Consider the following 18901-nt stretch of genomic DNA (forward strand, 5'->3'; position numbering starts at 1 on the left):
GAATGTTAGTCATAACCTTCCAAAGTTATTGCAGGCAGGTAAGGGGAAAGTAGGGTGGGGGTTCCATCTTTGTAATGCTGCCACTGATCTACAAAGGGCAACCCCTTTCCTTCCCGCCCTTTGATGAAATTAATTAATTTTAAAATTCGGGCTGGCCGATCCCGCCTGACTGTCCATGCCAAATGTTTTATGGCGTGGACAGTGTATTATCAGGGACAATTGGCTTGGTAACAAGCCTAACTGACCATTGATTACCTATGTAAATATGGTGGGTGGGCTGCCAATTTTGGTGCCCGCCCCCCACCCCCGTCTTATGGGGGTGAGTACGGGGGTGGGTGGGAAGTTGATGTGGTGGGAACCTGCCCTATTTTACGTGCCTACCAACTAAAAACTGCCTGGCGAAAGCATGTAAAATGCAGCCCATGCTCTTTAGCTCTCAAGGGGGTTAAATTACAAAGGGGAAGAACTTATGCTTGCATCAGAAAAAGCCTTATCCAGACCCATTCTGGAGTAGTGCATTCAACCTTGAGCACCACATCTCAGAAAGAATATATTAGCCTTGGAAGTAGTGCAGCCCAGATTCGCCAGAATTATACCAAGGCCAAAAGGGTTAAATAATGAGTATGGGTTTCATGAATATAGCTTGTAATCCCTTGAATTTAGTAGGTTTGAAATGATAAAATGATTCAATAACATAGACATGGGAAGATATTTTCTTTGGTAGGGGAGCCCAGACCAAAGGGGTGCAGTCTTAAAATTAAAGCTAGGCCATTCAGAGATGAAATTAGGATGCATTTTTTCATGTAATTGGTAGAGAGATCTGGAAATCTTATCTTCAAAATGCTTTGAATCTGTAGCAATTGAAACTTCAAGATTTAGATCAACAGACTTTTATAAGGTAAGAGCTTTAGGGATATGGATCAAAGACGTGTAATGAAATTGTGGTACAGATCAGCTAAGATCTAACTGATATAAAAACAAAAAACTGCGGATGCTGGAAATCCAAAACAAAAACAGAATTACCTGGAAAAACTCAGCAGGTCTGGCAGCATCGGCGGAGAAGAAAAGAGTTGACGTTTCGAGTCCTCATGACCCTTCAACAGAACTGAGTAATATTAGGAGAGGGGTGAAATATAAGCTGGTTTAAGGTGAGGGGAGAGAAGTTGGTGGGGGGGTGGTTGTAGGGACAAGCAAGCAGTGATAGGAGCAGATAATCAAAAGATGTCACAGACAAAGGAACAAAGAGGTGTTGAAGGTGGTGATATTATCTAAACGAATGTGCTAATTAAGAATGGATGGCAGGATACTCAAGGTACAGCTCTAGTGGGGGTGGGGTGGAAAGACTAACAGGGCATAAAAGGTATAGATTTAAAAATAATGGAAATAGGTGGGGAAAGAAAAATCTATATAAATTATTGGAAAAAACAAAAGGGAGGGGGAAGAAATGGAAAGGGGGTGGGGATGGAGGAGGGTGTTCAAGATCTAAAGTTGTTGAATTCAAAATTCAGTCCAGAAGGCTGTAAAGTGGCTAGTCGGAAGTTGAGGTGCTGTTCCTCCAGTTTACGTTGGGCTTCACTGGAACAATGCAGCAAGCCAAGGACAGACATGTGGGCAAGAGAGCAGGGTGGAGTGTTAAAATGGCAAGCGACAGGGAGGTTTGGGTCTTTCTTGCGGACAGACCGCAGGTGTTCTGCAAAGCGGTTGCCCAGTTTACGTTTGGTCTCTCCAATGTAGAGGAGACCACATTGGGAGCAACGAATGCAGTAGACTAAGTTAGGGGAAATGCAAGTGAAATGCTGCTTCACTTGAAAGGAGTGTTTGGGCCCTTGGACAGTGAGGAGAGAGGAAGTGAAGGGGCAGGTGTTGCATCTTTTGCGTGGGCATGGGGAGGTGCCATAGGTGGGGGTTGAGGAGTAGGGGGTGATGGAAGAGTGGACCAGGGTGTCCCGGAGGGAACGATCCCTACAGAATGCCGCCGGGGGGGGTAAAGGGAAGATGTGTTTGGTGGTGGCATCATGCTGGAGTTGGCGGAAATGGCAGAGGATGATCCTTTGAATGCGGAGGCTGGTGGGGTGATAAATGAGGACAAGGGGGACCCTATCGTGTTTCTGGGAGGGAGGAGAAGGCGTGAGGGCGGATGCGCGGGAGATGGGCCAGACACGGTTGAGGGCCCTGTCAACAACCGTGGGTGGAAAACCTCGGTTAAGGAAGAAGGAGGACATGTCAGAGGAACTGTTTTTGAAGGTAGCATCATCAGAACAGATGCGACGGAGGCGAAGGAACTGAGAGAATTGGATGGAGTCCTTACAGGAAGCGGGGTGTGAGGAGCTGTTGTCGAGGTAGCTGTGGGAGTCGGTAGGCTTGTAATGGATATTGGTGGACAGTCTATCACCAGAAATTGGGACAGAGAGGTCAAGGGAGGGAAGGGAAGTGTCAGAGATGGACCATGTGAAAATGATGGAGGGGTGGAGATTGGAAGCAAAATTAATAAATTTTTCCAGGTCCCGACAAGAGCATGAAGCAGCACCGAAGTAATCATCGATGTACCGGAGAAAGAGTTGTGGGAGGTGCCGGAGTAGGACTGGAACAAGGAATGTTCCACATACCCTATAAAGAGACAGGCCCATGCAGGTACCCATAGCTACACCTTTTATTTGGCCCGCTTCTATCTCCTATCCAAAATCCACAAACAGAACTGTTCCGGCAGACCGATTGTGTTAGCCTGTTCCTGCCCCACGGAACTCGTTTCTTGTTATCTTGACTCCCTTCTCTCTCCCCTTGTCCAGTCCCTTCCCACCTACATCCGTGATTCCTCTGACACCTTACGTCACATCGACAATTTCCAGTTCCCTGGCCCCAACCGCTTCCTCTTCACCATGGACGTCCAATCCCTCTACACCTCCATCCCCCACCAGGATGGTCTGAGGGCACTTAGCTTCTTCCTCGAACAGAGGCCCGAACAATCCCCATCCACCACTACTCTCCGTCTGGCTGCACCTGTTCTCACACTGAACAATTTCTCCTTTAACTCCTCTCACTTCCTCCAAATAAAAGGTGTGGCTATGGGTACCCGCATGGCCCCAGCTATGCCTGTCTCTTTATGGGGTATGTGGAACATTCCTTGTTCCAGTCCTACTCCGGCCCCCTCCCACAACTCTTTCTCCGGTACATCGATGATTACTTCGGTGCTGCTTCATGCTCTCGTCGGGACCTGGAAAAATTTATTAATTTTGTTTCCAATCTCCACCCCTCCATCATTTTCACATGGTACATCTTTGACACTTCCCTTCCCTTCCTTGACCTCTCTGTCTCAATTTCTGGTGATAGACTGTCCACCAACATCCATTACAAGCCTACCGACTCCCACAGCTTCCTCGACTACAGCTCCTCACACCCAGCTTCCTGTAAGGACTCCATCCAATTCTCTCAGTTCCTTCGCCTCCGTCGCATCTGTTCTGATGATGCTACCATCAAAAACAGTTCCTCCCGCATGTCCTCCTTCTTCCTTAACCGAGGTTTTCCACCCACGGTCGTTGACAGGGCCCTCAACCGTGTCCGGCCCATCTCCCGCGCATCCGCCCTCACGCCTTCTCCTCCCTCCCAGAAACATGATAGAGTCCCCCTTGTCCTCACTTATCACCCCACCAGCCTTCACATTCAAAGGATCATCCTCTGCCATTTCCGCCAACTCCAGCATGATGCCACCACCAAACATATCTTCCCTTCACCCACCCTGGCGGCATACCAGAGGGATCGTTCCCTCCGGGACACCCTGGTCCACTCCTCCATCATCCCCTTCTCCTCAACCCCCACCTATGGCATCTCCCCATGCCCACGTAAAAGATGCAACACCTGCCCCTTCACTTCCTCTCTCCTCACTGTCCAAGGGCCCAAACACTCCTTTCAAGTGAAGCAGCTTTTCACTTGCATTTCCCCTAACTTAGTCTACTGCATTCATTGCTCCCAATGCGGTCTACAGTGGAGAGACCAAACGTAAACTGGGCAACCGCTTTGCAGAACACCTGCGGTCTGTCCGCAAGAAAGACCCAAACCTCCCTGTCGCTTGCCATTTTAACACTCCACCCTGCTCTCTTGCCCACATGTCTGTCCTTGGCTTGCTGCATTGTTCCAGTGAAGCCCAACGTAAACTGGAGGAACAGCACCTCATCTTCCGACTAGCCACTTTACAGCTTTCCGGACTGAATATTGAATTCAACAACTTTAGATCTTGAACTCCCTCCTCCATCGCCACTCCCTTTCCGTTTCTTCCCCCTCCCTTTTGTTTTTTCCAATAATTTATACAGATTTTTCTTTTCCCACCTTTTTCCATTATTTTTAAATCTATACCTTTTATGCACTGTTAGTCTTTCCACCCCACCCCCACTAGAGGTGTACCTTGAGTGTCCTGCCATCTATTCTTAATTAGCACATTCGTTTAGATAATATCACCACCTTCAACACCTCTTTGTTCCTTTGTCTGTGACATCTTTTGATTATCTGCTCCTATCACTGCTTGCTTGTCCCTACAACCACCCCCCCAACTTCTTTCCCCCCACCCCTCCCCCCACCTTAAACCAGCTTATATTTCACCCCTCTCCTAATATTACTCAGTTCTGTTGAAGGGTCATGAGGATTCGAAACGTCAACTCTTTTCTTCTCCGCTGATGCTGCCAGACCTGCTGAGTTTTTCCAGGTAATTCTGTTTTTGTTTAAGGTCAAACTGAATGGTTGAAAAACACTCAGGGCTAAATGCCCAGCCCCCGGTCCTATGTTCCTATATTATGCATCATTGTCACAGAACATTTACACATTTGTTACAACCAATCAGGACCCAGCCTTTCTTTGCCACTCCTCAATTGATCGTAACAGGGTTTTTTTTTTCAATTTATAAGGATGAAGGTATTAACTCAGTGTCTCTACTTAACCATTTATCTTCTGATTGCAAAGAGCTCAGCCTGACAGGCTTTCTTGTGTTTAAACATAGGGGGTTAGTTTATATTGTGCTAAAAACCCACCCAGGTAAAGATATAAAGATATTTTAAAAAGGCAAATACATGTCCTGACCTTTGCAACACACACACTCAGAAGCATGCAAAATTAGAAGTTAGACAGTAGCAGGTTATTTCCTGACCAAATTTAAGATTCGATGATAAAAGGTAAAAAAATATATAGCGAGTTCACCGTTTATGAGTCCTGCGCTGGTGTTTGTGGATGGGGCAGATTTTTTTTTGAAATTCCAGTGGGTTTGAGACAAATGCAATTTCTGGAGTCAGTCTCCCTTTTAAACATAATCCATCTTTTCCAAAAGTCGATAATGTTGCACCTGTGGTTCCTTTCAATTGAAATTCTCTATCTCTGTGATGAATTCCAAGCTGTAACAGAGACAGGCTCTGAACTTGAAAACAAGGGTAAGAGAGATGGTGTCACTGCTGCATTGGCATATTTCTTCTAGACCATTTTTTTTAACAGCTTGGGTGTTGTAATAAAAGATATTTCAAAATGGTTATTCTAGTCACATGACCTCTCTCCCCATAATGATGAGTATTCTACAAAAGGTAATTGCTTAACTCATGACTGGACAGACCTTGGCTATTGTATTATGGCCTATGTGATTGGTTTCTCTAATGCCTCAGCCATCACTTCTGAATACACCATTCTTCCCTGTGATGAGCTAGGAAAAACTTAACAACACACTCTATTTAGCCATTGTCCCAGTAGACTTTCTGTCCCTGCCTGAAAGGTAGTTTTATAGAAATGCAAATGGTAAGAGCCAGTTACAAGTTTCAGTACATCTGTGTAGTAATTCTTGACATCAGCAGGTGTGAAATTTCATAGGAGGTTGCCGTGGCATGTCTTACTTGTAATCTGCATTGGAAATTTCCAGAAACTGAGCAACTTGTAATACCAGATGTGTCAGGTGACCTATGGCAGCCATCTTAAATCAATGTATTTGTTTGTTTTAAAATGTCATTTTAAAGAAGTTAAATATATAGTTGACCAGTTGATGGAATTAAAGATTTAAGTCAAAATTCTTTATTCAAGAAAGGGCCACATTGGCCTAAAAAGCCCACACGGCTACACGCATGCCATTACTAATACAAAATAATTTGCAGAATCTAGCCTGATGTAAAACTTCTGATCTTGCTGTATGATTTCATGGTGAATTAGATTAATAGTGCAGCTCAGACAAACAAAGCACCTTTTAACTGACTGAATACAATTGTTCCCTTCAGGTTGGGATATTGGGCAGGCATTTTCTGTTATTACAAGGACCCAATGGTGCAAAACATTAAAGGAATTTCTTATCTGGATATTAAAGACTGAACCATCCTTTCCCACGAAATGTTTTCCAGGTCTGGATGCAGTATTGAGCAGAGTTCAATGTTTGCCTGTCTGGAAAATTAATGTCTATTTGCAGGATTTTAAAAAAATATGTTGAGGTATGACTGTCTGGTCCTGTTGCATTGTAAATTGCCTCTGATGTCTAGCATGTTTCCTATTACTTTGATTCTAGTTGCTTGTTCCATGTGTGGCATGAAGAGAATACATGATGACTAACTGTGGGATATGTTATATACTTTATTTGTGGTGTTGATGACAGTTGCTAGTCAGGTCACCTGTGGGTTAAAAATTTTATTTTATGCATTTTGTAATGTAATTTTTCTTTATTTATTAATTCTGAATTTTAGCTTTCCTTAAAGTAAAACTTGTGTGCACAGTACAATATCCACAGTAATGGCTTTATTAAACCTATGTAGCAAATTACTCTTTTTATATTAGTCACTACCTACATTTTTATTGGCCCAAAAATTGCTCCAACCAGCACCTGCTTTTAGTTAGACTTGATCTTGCCCATTTAATCTCTATGGGATGAATTTTATAGGGTACCTTGGTCCCCACCTCACCCACCAGCCTAAAATGTCGGGGGTGGGGGGTGTAGCCTGCCAAGGCTCGCAACAATTTAACATTGGGAGCAACATTAATTGCTTTAAGGGGAGACTTCTACTCCTTTCTCAGGAGGAAGCCCCACTTTAGTGACCTGCCAGCCAATTGGATTGGTTAGCATCTGTAACCCCAACTGCGCTGCTAGGAGCCACTGCTGGGACTTGGAGAAGTCCCCAGTGGTGAGGAGGCCAGACTGACAGGTAAGTCTGGGGTGGGGGGTCTTGGCGAGGTGGGGGTGAGTGTGGAATGGCGAGGTGGGGGCAGGTTCAAAAGACCAGGGGGAAAGATAAAAGCCGAGGATGTTGTCGGGTGCCTCCAATGGGCCCAGGGGACTCCCAAAGGAGGTGTTTCCCCACCACCTGACAGCAGCCCTTGCAGCTAAAACTGCCAGGCTTCCCGCATGGCATAGGCCTCCCCTCACTGGTGGTAAAACACTGCCAGTGGCAGGATGAGGCCTTTAAATGGCCATTAATTGGCGGGCCCAAGGGTGAGTGGGGCATCCAATGCTTTCTCCACTCCCGGTAAATTTCAGACAGGTTTGGGGGGAACGCGGGTGGATATATAGTGGGAAGGCCATCTGCCTTCAAAATCCGCCGGCAGGGGAGCATGAAATGCAGCCCCATATTTTGCCCTACAAGCTGCTGAAATTGAGATGAGAATGTATGGCACCCTCTACAGGCCATCTGGGATCTGAGTGAACAGGGCAATCAACTGTGTATTTCCTTAACCAATCAGGTAACAGGATTGTGAAATTAACAGTGCAGGGTCTGAACAAGTAAGTACAAGTTAAAATGCTGAATTCAATGTCAACTCAGGTACAGAAGGAGAAAAAAAGTGCAGGAATGAAAGATTGAACAAAATGAGAGAGAAAAGGGGAGACAGCAAATGTAAGAAAGGGGAAATTAAATTTTACATTTTATTTCAAATCTCAAACAACAGTTAAAATCTGAAGGAATGAGACTCCATACTTGTAATAGTTAATTTTCAGTGCCAGATATGTTGGTTGACAGTAACTAACAATTTATTAAACAGGTACTTAGACTTGACAACATAAGAAATACCAGCTGGAGTAGGCCACTTAGCTCTTCAAGTCTTCTCCACCATTCAACAAGGTTATGATTGATCTTCAACCTCAACTCCACCTCTGTATGGTGAGTTTATTGTATATCCACTGTGCAAGCACAGAAACTTCACACTGCTCAATGCATTTGAATGGGGAACCAGGCACCAAGATGACATTTTGCAAAGCTAGGGGCAGAGCCATGCATTTCTGACAGCTACTTTAATTTCAGCATTTAATCCAGCATCTGCCCTCACCTGAAGTTGCTGTTGCACATAAATAACAGGGAGTGCTATTAGCCTCATGGCTATTTTGACAGCAATTTTTGGACCACTATATTTTCCTAGAAGCACATAAACTCTAGCCTTAACTTGTATAGCCATTTTCATTTTAAAGCTATATAAAGTGTTTTCAAATTGCTGGTGTAAACAGGAACTGTTATTTTTTACATTGTTATTTTCAGAAAGTTAGAAACATATGATTGCTGCAAAGTTGACCAAGTATGGAGGAAAACAGATCCTTGGATGGCAATGATCTTAATATGATTATGAACCATGGAAGAGACAATGAACATGATGAGACACTGCAGCATGTTTCTATATGTCTAAATCTTGGACATATTCCTGTGAATAAGGTGAATTCAACAATCAATGGTAGAACAATAAATATCTTTGGAGATCAGTCAATTACCATACAGGATGAACATGGAATGATCAGAAATATTTTTCATGGGTTTTGTAACAAATTTGATTTCCCACTAGATGCTGATCTAGATTCTCTGAAGTTGATTCCTTCTAGTAGCAACAGCATTACTATCAGCATTAGTCAAAAAATAAGTGCCATCAAGGCAGAAAAGTTAAATACTCCCATTATATCCAACACTTTGTTCCAACCCACTGGCAATCCAAAAAAAAATATTTCATGCGACCCAGAAAAACACAATACCAAATCCAATAAACACAATACGTCAATAAAAACTAATGATGAACTAAGTCTGCATATGCCACCTGTCACTGAAGACCAAACAACACCCCTGATTTCATTTACAGGCCAGAAACCCCAAAAGACAGACGGAACGATATATGAAAAACAACAGTCACTGTCTCAGAACATGGATACTGAAAATCTATTGATAGCTGACCATCAAAAAAACGAAAAGGAATTAACACTACCACTACCACTCAAAGCACTTAATGGATGCCAACCTATACCTCCTGTGACAGATAAGGATTTACAGCCACAGCCTCCTGAGAGTGAATGTCTGCCATCACCTCTCAAAACAGTTGAAGAACACGTGCCACCAGCTCCCAATGTGGCTAATGAACATCTCCCAATAGCTCCTGGGATACATGATGAAAATCCCTCACCACCTCCTGAGGTATGTGATGATCTGTCAACCCCTTCTAAAGAGCTTGAAAGTCATCTGATTCCTGTTCTGGATACAGGCCGTATTCTCAGCAAGGAAAGGATAATCCCTTTGAACCCTAAAGCACCCAACTGGGACTTGAATTATTTCCAAGAGAAGGGTATTGAAACGCCACCAAGGCGCACAAAATCATTACCCAAGACTGACGCAATATGTAACAAGAGCTTGAAAACCTGTGAAAAGTGTGAGGTAGAAAGAAATATCCAGACATCCACCACTGATTTAGGCACAAAGCATCGATCATCTAAATCAAAACAAAAGAGAGAGGCTAAACATGACAAGCAAACACAAACCAAAGATTCCTATCATTACAGTCAATATATTTCAAAGTTCTTTCCAACAGAAAGACAAGAACTAAAAGCACAATCCCCAGTCACACAAGACATTAAAATATCTGGTGATCAAAGAGAAGAAGATCTTTTGGAAAGCCACCCTGAAAACAAGCAACATAAACCAAAGGTTTATCTCCAAGATGGACAAGTATACTCAGAAATTTCTTCTGAAAATGGACAAGATCTTCTAGAAACTCATTCCCAAATCAAACAAAGTGATAGAAATGCTCATAGCCAAAACCAACATAATTTCTTGGCTATACAACCTGATAAGATGCAAGATAAACCAAAAGCGTATCTCCATGGTGGAGAAGCAGCCCCAGAAATTCCTTCTGAAAATAGACAAGATCTTCTAGAAACTCATTCCCAGCTCTTGGCTATGCAACCTGATAAGATGCAAGATAAACCAAAAGCGTATCTCCATGGTGGACAAGCAACCTCAGGAATTTCTTCTGAAAATAGACAAGATCTTCTAGAAGCTCATTCCCAAATCAAACAAGATGATAGAAATACTCATAGCCAAAACCAACAGGATTTCTTGGATATTGAATCTAAAAAGCAGCAATATATCACAAAACCCAGCTCTGAAAGCAAAGAACTACCCTTGAAAATATCCTCCCAAAATGGCCCAGATCTCAATAAGGAAATAATAACCCCTTCAATCCCAAACACACCTGAATGCCTTTGGAATTCTTCTCAAAAACAATGCAAAGAAACAGCACTCATGCCTCCAAATACTGCACCTGAAAAAGATTCAATGTCCACAAAATCAAACCCCAAAACTTTGAAGCAGTCTCAAAAGTCTGAACTGGAGGGAAACAATATCCAGACACCCAGCACTGAGTCAGAAAAAATAAGCCGGTCATTCAAGTCAAAACATAGGAAAAGGGCTGGACACAAAGAACAAACTAAAATTTCCCATCAAGATTTATTGGTGTTCTCTACAAGAGACGTGCAAGATCTTCATGATGTCCAAAATTTGGCCAAACAAGACATTGAAATAATTCACGTCCAAAGGGGACAGGATTTCGTGGGAAATCACAATGAAGACACACAATATTTACTGAAACATTATCCCCAGTGCAGGCATGTTTCCATAAAATCTTCTTCCCAAGAAGAAAAAGATTTCCCAGGAATGCAAAACCAAATCACACAAGGTGGCAGAAATATTCACAACCAAAATAATCAAGATCTCCCAGATGTCCACCCTGAAGACACAGAACATATCTCAAAAATCTATTGTCAAAGTGAGGAAATACTCATGGGCACATCTTCTGAAAATAATCTACTTTTCATGACTGAGGAGATGGTATCCTCAACCCCCAAAACACCCAGACAACATTCCATTATTTTCCTAAAGAATGAGAAAGAAACTCCATGGAGATCAACAAAATGTATACCTGAGAGAGATATAATGCCTCCTGCTGAGATATCCCAAAATTCCAATCAAGTGGAACAGAATAGTCAAACATCCATTGCAACAGGTAAAATATATCAATCATCCCAATCAGAGGAAAAGAAAAGGGTGATGCAAGGCAAACAAACAACTGCACAAAACAAAACTTCACATGATGACAGCCAAGATACATTCACTCCAGCAGTTTGGGGAAACCGTTTAGAAACTCAGTTTCCAGCTAAAGTAACACCTCAATGTCAAAACAGACATGATTTTCTCAAACACCATAATGCAGACAAGCAACATGCCCAAAAATTATATCCCCAAGTCAGTCAAGTTCTCCTGGAAACTAACACCCAAACTCAGATTGATTCCGCTGAAATTCAAACTCAAGTCATACAAGAAGTCAGAAAACCCCACACCCGAAATGAACAGAATACCCACCCGATAACCAAAAAGATTACCTCAAGACCCTATTCTCAAAACAGAGAAGCTCATCAAGAAATGTCTTCCCAAAATGGGAACTCTCTCTCAGAAAACCCATTTAAACCTACCCAAGGTCACACCAACATTCACTCCCATGAGAAGCAGAACCTCCCAACAGCCCAATGCAAATGTAGGCATACTCATTCAATGTTCACCACTCAAAACAGTCAATATCCCTTAGAAACTTCCCTTGATGAAGAAGATCACATGAGAGGGATTCACTTCCATCACAGTCGACAACTCCTAGAGAAAGGTGAGAAAACCACAAGGGAATGCAAATGTGGCCGTAAACACATGCTTCGTACTTGCCCTCGCTGCAAAAAAAGGATTAGATAATCCTAATATGCTGCTGATGGTCAAGATGGACTCAAACACTGAAGGTTTTCTATCAGATGATGAAAAGCCAGATCTTAAATTTGCACTGTCTTCTAAAATACAAGGGAAAAGATCTTTAGGCACTTGAAAAGTTTCTAAAGAAACATTTCTGGAACTTCTGGAGCAGTTAGCAAGGACAGCAAAGTTAAGGCAACTTCATTTTCATTTAGAACTGAAAGAACTGCCACCATTTATGCACTTGTTGAATAAAACTCAGTCCCAGTACTTGTTCCAGTTCTTCAACTTTATTTCTCATGTCTGATTTTATCGAGAGTTATGCAGCGTGACTAACATTACAGATTTGAAAAGAATTCAAATCTCAATGCCATGGTTTTTGATAGGATGATAGGCTGTAATAAAATAAGAAAAATAGATTCCTAGTTGCTTAATACATATGGAGCACAGATTGGGCGGGTGCTAATTGGAGTGATGTCAACACCTGACCATTTGCACCAGTGAGATCTGAACCATTTTCATGGAACTTGCGTGTATATGCCAGTGAGCTACAATCGACAGGGGCAGATTGCAGGGCTAGTAATGCATGGAGTACAGTAAAAGGTTTCAACAGCAGCCTGAGTGAGCAACAGGGTTTTTTTCCCCAAAAAATATACTTTATTCATAAAATTTATAAAACATTCCAACTTGAAAATTACAGAATGTGCAATAAAATTCAACTTGTCTCCATACAGCATGTTCTACTCTTGAGTTGCCTCAATACAGTTGTAACACCCTTGATATTTACAATATACATTCCATGTCAGACATACAGCCTGAGGGCAAAACGTTTCAAATGGAAGATTATAGAAAATGCAGTACTGTAGAATTCAGTTTGACTCCATACAGCATGTTCCACTCTGAGGTGCCTCAATACAATTTCAATAGTCTTGATATTTACAATATACATTCCTTGTCAGGCATACAGTCAAGGGGTTCTACACTCTTTCTAGCCCCTTGGTGTACTATGGCTGAAAGGCCTTAGACAGTGACCTTTGAGCAGCAGGTAAGTAAGGGACAGTGCTCAGCTCACTCACTTGATTTTCAATTAGTTTTGCTGCAGGCTTCATGATACTTATGTTCTGAGATATGTTTCAAGAACATCTGTAACAGAAGAATCTGGCACAAGTACCCAAAAGGCCAGGGGAAAGAAGATGACAGGTGGAACCTTGCCCACTTTAAAAATAGTTGCTGGTCAGAACCATTTCCAGGTTCAGACCCCACAATTACTGGTAGCATACCCATGGGAGTTGGCTTCCTAATTGGCCACCTCTGCATCCACTGTCCAATTAAGATCAGTGAGTGGTTTCCTGAGGCTGCAGGTCCAATCACGGGGCCTGTAGTCTTGGAAGGATGGCAGCCCTACCAGCAGAGGTGGGCACAGCCACTGTAGGAGAGGGACTGCGATGGGGACCTTCATCTTGAGGTGCCTTCTGAAGACATTTCCTGATGGGGGTTAAGTGGAGGAGGCCTCAGGGGGCCTGCCAATCAGCTCCTGGCAAGCCGCTTCCATGCAACTCCCAGGCTTTGACCTCAGCGGAGGAGCCAGTGGTACCCCAATCTGCCCATGAGTGGACACTTACATGTTGAAATCGGGTACAGGACATACCCAGGGATGGTGATGGTGTTGTCTGCAGCATTGCCCATAAGGTCTGATTCCGTGAGCATGACTGTGTCAGGCTGTTGCTTGACTAGCCTGTGGACAGCTCTCCCAATACGTTAGGAGGGAGGATTTTTCAGAGTCTACAGGGCTGGGTGTGCCATTGTCATTTCTGGTGCCTAGATCGATATCAGGTGGCTATCCAGTTTCATTCCTTATTGATTTTGCTGTCATGGTTTGCTACAACTGAGTGGCTTGCTAGACCATTTCAGTGGGCATGTAAAAGTCAACCACACTGCTGTGGGCTTGAAGTCACATGTAGACCAGACCAGGTCAGTACGGCAGGTTTTCTATCTGAAAGGCCATTAGTTAAACAAATGGGTTTTTACAACAATCAGCAATGGTTTCATGGTCACCATTACTAGTTTTTAATTCCAGATTTATTAGCTAAATTTAAATTCCATCAGCTGCCATGGTTGCCAGAGCATTAGCCTGGGCCTCTGGATTACTAATCTGGTGACATTACCACTATGCTACTGCCAACCCATTAAGCATGTTGAGAATGTGGAACTCGCTACCCCATGGACAGGAATAGATGGTTTGGGTGGTAGATTCAGATGAGAAAATGATGGGAAGATGAACACTGGCATGGATTGAGTGGGCTGAATGGCCTGTTTCTGTGCTGTATAACCTATGATACAACCTCCGTGGGGAACCATAAACTAAAATAACCAAAGTTGCCAAATGGCCCCAAATGAAGAAATTATCAATAAGATTTCAATTTTTGTAACTTTTACTTAACCACAAATCAGAACAAACACAAAATAAACATGAATTTACAGGCAAATCACACTTCAAGTAAAAAGATAAATTTCACTTTAAAATGTCAATACAATAAAGATACATCTTATGCAACCACAGGCGCCTGCAGCATACCCTGCACAAATGTGGCACCACGTGAAATCTCACAGTCTTTCCAACTCAATCGATTCAGCCCTCGAGTCGCGTTCACTGGCAGATTTATTCTACCTGAGGTTCCCAGATACAGATGGCACTGACACAGCACACATCTATCAACCCTCTCTCACTCAGCTCATATCAGTCCTGATGGCATAGCTTTCCAGAGTTCCTTTTAAACCGACCTACCAACAAAACCCAGTTCACAATCTGGTCCTCTGATACAAACACACAGCTCTTCTGCATGCTGAGCTATTCATACCACTTTTTAGGGTGTGATCACTTTAAGTTTGCTAATACATCTCTTCCCCAAAAACTTTCGGAACCCTATTTTTCATCTTACCTCAAAACATAGAGCTTTGCTGGTTTCTGATCACATGAACTCTTTGTTCCACTTTCTGTCCCTATCTGTTTTCTTTTTGTGTCGGCATCTGTGTGCTAATCATCTTCACCAAAGCTGTCCTTTGTGCACAGCTTTCCTTTGTGTCTGCCAGCCACATGGCTTCTGGTCTTAATTTACTTCCTGTTGGTACTGCTCCTGGCTCAAGGGTTGCCAGTTCAAATGGACCAGTACTTTTATTATCTGAGAAAATTCCAGTTGATGCAACTGATGCAAACTCTTAAAAGTCTTTTTAAACCATTCTTAGGAACAATTACAGATTCCACAGACATTAAAGAAATTATAGATTCTCCTTACCGTACTGCCTCTGGGTCAAAGGTTGTTACATCTATGCAATGATTATACTAAACCTGTTCTGCACCTTCTCCAATCTTGACATCATTCCTGAAGTGTGGTGCCTAGAATTGAATAAAATACTGCAGCTGAGCCCTGAACAGTGTTTTATAACGGTGTAACAGAACATTCCTTGCTTTTATACTCTATTGCTCTATTAATATAACCAAAGATTCTATTTTCTTTTTTACCAGGCTTCTCAACTTGTCCTGTTCAACGATTTTGTGTACATACACTCCCAGATCTTTCTGTTCTTGCACCCCTTTAAGCTGTACCATTTAATTCATATTTCATCTCCTCATTCTTCCTACCAAAATGTATCACTTCTGAATTCTGTCTAAGATTTTGTCTATGATATGCCTGTCAATTTCATTAGTTTATGTCCTGCTGAATTAACCTGCTATTGTTTACTACATTTTTGAGTTTCATATCATCTGCAAATTTTGAAATTATGCCAAGTGTACCCAAATCCAGATCATTTGGATTTTCCTCTGCACAGTGGATTCTTCTGCTGCTTTTCAGCCGTTTTTTCCTCTTTCGAATTTTGCTCAGCCTTTTTTGATATAGTTCGGTCCCTTGACTCTGCATTTGATCAGGTCTGGCTTTCCACCTGCCCAGTGGATTCTTCTAAGGGTGCACTGGCAAAGCAAGGGTTAATATGGGACTGGAGAACAGTACCGCCCATGGTATGGTTTAGGGAGTCAAATGATGGTAGATTGTGTGTTGTGGAGTCTGGAAGGAGTCAGCATGGAGACAGCACCCATGCAGGGCTGTACCTTGGAGATGTATATAGTTATGAGTTACCAATAAATGGTTTATGTTCAACCATACAAGCCTCCAGACCTCTTAGTGAGACACCAAGCAGCCTTACAACATGGTGGCAGGAAAGGACGGACCCCGAGAACACGGAGAAAATGGAGAAGGAACTCAGAATCCCAAAGCATGAAAAAGTAAAGGAGCTGCAGTCTGACCTGCGAGAATGCACCTAAATTGAAGACACAGTTGGAGATCATCTAAAAAGAAGCTCCATCGCATACATGGAGGCTGAAGGACTCCACCAGGGCACGTGGAACTCCATTGCCAGTCCTGATCGAACGTGAGTCAAAGGACCTAGCTAAATTAAAAAAGGCTGAGCAAAATTCAAAAAAGGGAAAAAGGCTGAAAGGCAGAAAAATAATCTACTGTGCAGACGAAAAGGAGAACCTAAGTGACCGCAAAATCAGGACACATAGATCACAAGCAGGGTGAGCAAGATACAGTAAGAAGGCAGAAATTATCTTTTAAATTAGGCAGCAATCAAGATCAGCATTAGCATACCAAAGCACAACTGCAATAAAGCTGCAGCAACAGGTCCAAAGCAGGTGCCATAATACGTGGTGGCTGAGCTCGACTAAATGAAAAAAAAGTTTTTAAAACGGCAGGCAGAGCTAAAAAAAAAAATCACCTTCCATTTGATTACCAGGCTTTAAAAAGAAGTAACTGGCCCAAACAACTTGTTTTGATGATTTTCTGTGGAAGGGATAGTTTTAAAAAAAGACCCCTTCAGCGCAATGGGAGCCTGCCAAAATCTGAGAAACGCAGGAAGAACAAAGGGAAAAAATGGCAGCTCCATAGCCACCTCGAAGAAGAAAGGAAATTTAAAGAGGGACTCACCTGTTATGAATAACGGCCATGGATAGTAAATTAATACTAGCAAACCAATTTAGGCTAAGGCAGGGGCCAAACTAAACCCAAAATTGGGTGCTCTGGAGAAGAAATTTTTTAGATTACAGGAATAAAACAGGATTAAGCAAGAAATCAGAAAAAGTTCAAGGTATTACATTTTTATACTTGGTTGGTGCATTTTTGGATGAAGTAATCCGAAAACAAGGTTTAGGTGAATCCTCAAACACATTTGATGAGCCATTAAAAGTTTTTGACAAATATTTTAAATTCCAAGTTGTGGAGAGCAAATACCTTAAAAGAAGGTCTAGATCACCTCCAATAAAGCACCAAAGGGGAAAGGAGACCCCAGGCTGAGGGATTCAATACCTAGGCAAACCATAAGATGGTCTTAGACCATGTCAGTCCAATGAGGTGCACAATCTGAAGAGTTTAGTGCAGAGGGGAAAAGGGGCTGAGAAGCAGTTGAAAGCCTTAAAAATATATATTTTTGAAAATGCTGACTCCTAAACTGCAACAGCAGATGGCAGTGCAAAGTGAGCAGCTGGCTGTGAATGAAGGAAAGCTATCTGAGGTAACCCAAAAGAATAAAAACTGGCAAAGAGGAAATGAAGCTGTTCCACAGGAAAATGTTTGTATCAAAGCTGAGTTGGGAGCACTCAACCAAAAGTACAGGTAGGCACAATGGCAGGCAGAAAAGGTACTCAAAGAAGTCGCCACCCTGAAAGAATCTGTGAAGAATCAATATGTGGCCCTGGAAAGACATGAGGACCCAAAAAAATCGTTGAATGCTACTTCAACAAAAGCTGTGTTGGAGCTTTTAGTAATGACAAAGCAATGCACTGAACCACAGTGTGAGTTGGCAAGTGGTCAACAAGAAAATAAACAGTTGAAAAGACAGCTGATTTTCCTTCAAGGTCAAATGCAAAAGGAATACATTACCCTTCAGCAACATGAAGACTGTCTTGCACAGCAGAATGGACGAACAGCAGAAAGAAGTTGACAAGGCTGTGCTGAATTATAAGAAAACTTAAGACAAAGCAATTGAGCTGCACAAAGAAAAGGAAAACCTATTGGAGAGCTTTCACATGCTGCAAGGATCCATCAGGTCAAAGTTTATTCCTCTGGAAGATAACGAAGGGAAGCAAATTAAATGTAATTTTAGTCCGAAAGAACTGAAGAACCAGTTGGCAGAGAAGACTCAACAATGTTCAATATTCAAGGAGGAAGCCAGGAGGCACAAGAAAGAGACTGAAGAGCTGAAGAACCAGCTGAATGGAAAAGAGGGGACACTGAATGGAAAAGCTATAGAACTTTCCAAGATGCAAGTGGATACTGAAGCCATAAGTAGCACAATTACAAAACTAAAACAATTTAAGGCTTCACCTGGTGAACTGTGGAACCAAAATGAAGGACAAGGACAAAGCACTGCTGCAGGCAAAGAAAGAAAACACAGAAATAAGATTGGATAAAGGAAAATCTGATGCAGAAGCTCAAGGAACTAGAAGAAAAAGCACTGGATGCCTAAAACATACTGAGAACCATTGAGTTCATGAGAAATTACATGGCTGAAATGAAAATCAAGAATCTAGAACATTAAGGAAAAGTTGAACAGTTGGAAGAGAAAGCAGAAGTTCTAATTTTGCGTCATTTTACGTGTTGGCGAGCGGGGCCCGCCCCCACTCACTGACGGGAAAATTCTTGCCTATGAGTACAGAGGAATGCTGCATGTTGATTCCTGAACTTAAGGGAGCTGACTTTGTAGACAGATAGTCCACCCATGGGATCTTACTGTCTGAGCAAGAGCAGAATGAGGGTAGACATTACAGTGGTCCTCAAAATGTTCACAGATATGGAGAATTGGATGCACAAAAGTTATCCTGCTGGGCAAAGAATTTGAGAATTCATCGACATAATTTAAAACTGACGGTGCCA

The 18901-nt window shown here is 42.5% G+C and overlaps 1 long non-coding RNA gene across 1 annotated transcript in view; it reads right to left on the minus strand.

The window, feature by feature from the left end:
• Window positions 1-15066: 15066 nt before the first annotated feature.
• The window catches only part of LOC144688622 (uncharacterized), a 73304-nt gene continuing 69469 nt past the window's right edge, over window positions 15067-18901 (minus strand). The window contains exons 3-4 of the long non-coding RNA XR_013578449.1: window positions 15269-15369; window positions 15067-15154 (exon numbers count right to left, since the gene is read on the minus strand). This is a non-coding gene — a long non-coding RNA (uncharacterized LOC144688622). The remainder of the gene's footprint in view (window positions 15155-15268; window positions 15370-18901) is intronic.

Source organism: Cetorhinus maximus, chromosome 13 (assembly GCF_964194155.1).
Source record: "Cetorhinus maximus chromosome 13, sCetMax3.hap1.1, whole genome shotgun sequence".
NCBI classification, from domain to species: domain Eukaryota; kingdom Metazoa; phylum Chordata; class Chondrichthyes; order Lamniformes; family Cetorhinidae; genus Cetorhinus; species Cetorhinus maximus.